The following is a 470-nucleotide window of genomic DNA, read 5'->3' as shown; positions in this document are numbered from 1 at the left end:
CAAATTACCTCCGGCTAATCATCAACCCGTTAACCCGAACCTCACTTTTCCTCCCGACCACCCGGCTCATCAAATCGTGATTGATTTCTAACAGAATGATTTTTTAAAAGAATGAAGTGTCGATTAAAATTATTATTTAACAATTAAAAATCACGTGGTTGGCTTCCGGATGGATGCCGCGTTGAGTTTCAGCATTGCGCCGACGTTTCGCAAACATTGCAGTCTGCATCTTCAGGGCTATGAGCTCCGATTCTGAGCTGTGATGTCGTGGGGTAGTCCTTATATGCCTTCCCTTGCGGTGGTGGGGGAAGGGGAAGGGGGGGCCGGTCAGCCAATCATATGTTTTTGATTGATCAGCTGGTCAATTAAAAAACTGGGAGGACGGTTTTCCAAATGGGGTTCACTTGATATCCTCTGTCCCTGTTGAGGTTGTTAGGGTTTTTATGGATCTCCAAACCCTCTCGGTATTT

The sequence above is a fragment of the Diachasma alloeum genome, unplaced genomic scaffold (genome assembly GCF_001412515.2).
Source record: "Diachasma alloeum isolate Michigan unplaced genomic scaffold, Dall2.0 Dall_scaffold_01076, whole genome shotgun sequence".
In the NCBI taxonomy this organism is placed as follows: domain Eukaryota; kingdom Metazoa; phylum Arthropoda; class Insecta; order Hymenoptera; family Braconidae; genus Diachasma; species Diachasma alloeum.
Note: the sequence above shows the minus strand (reverse complement) of the source record.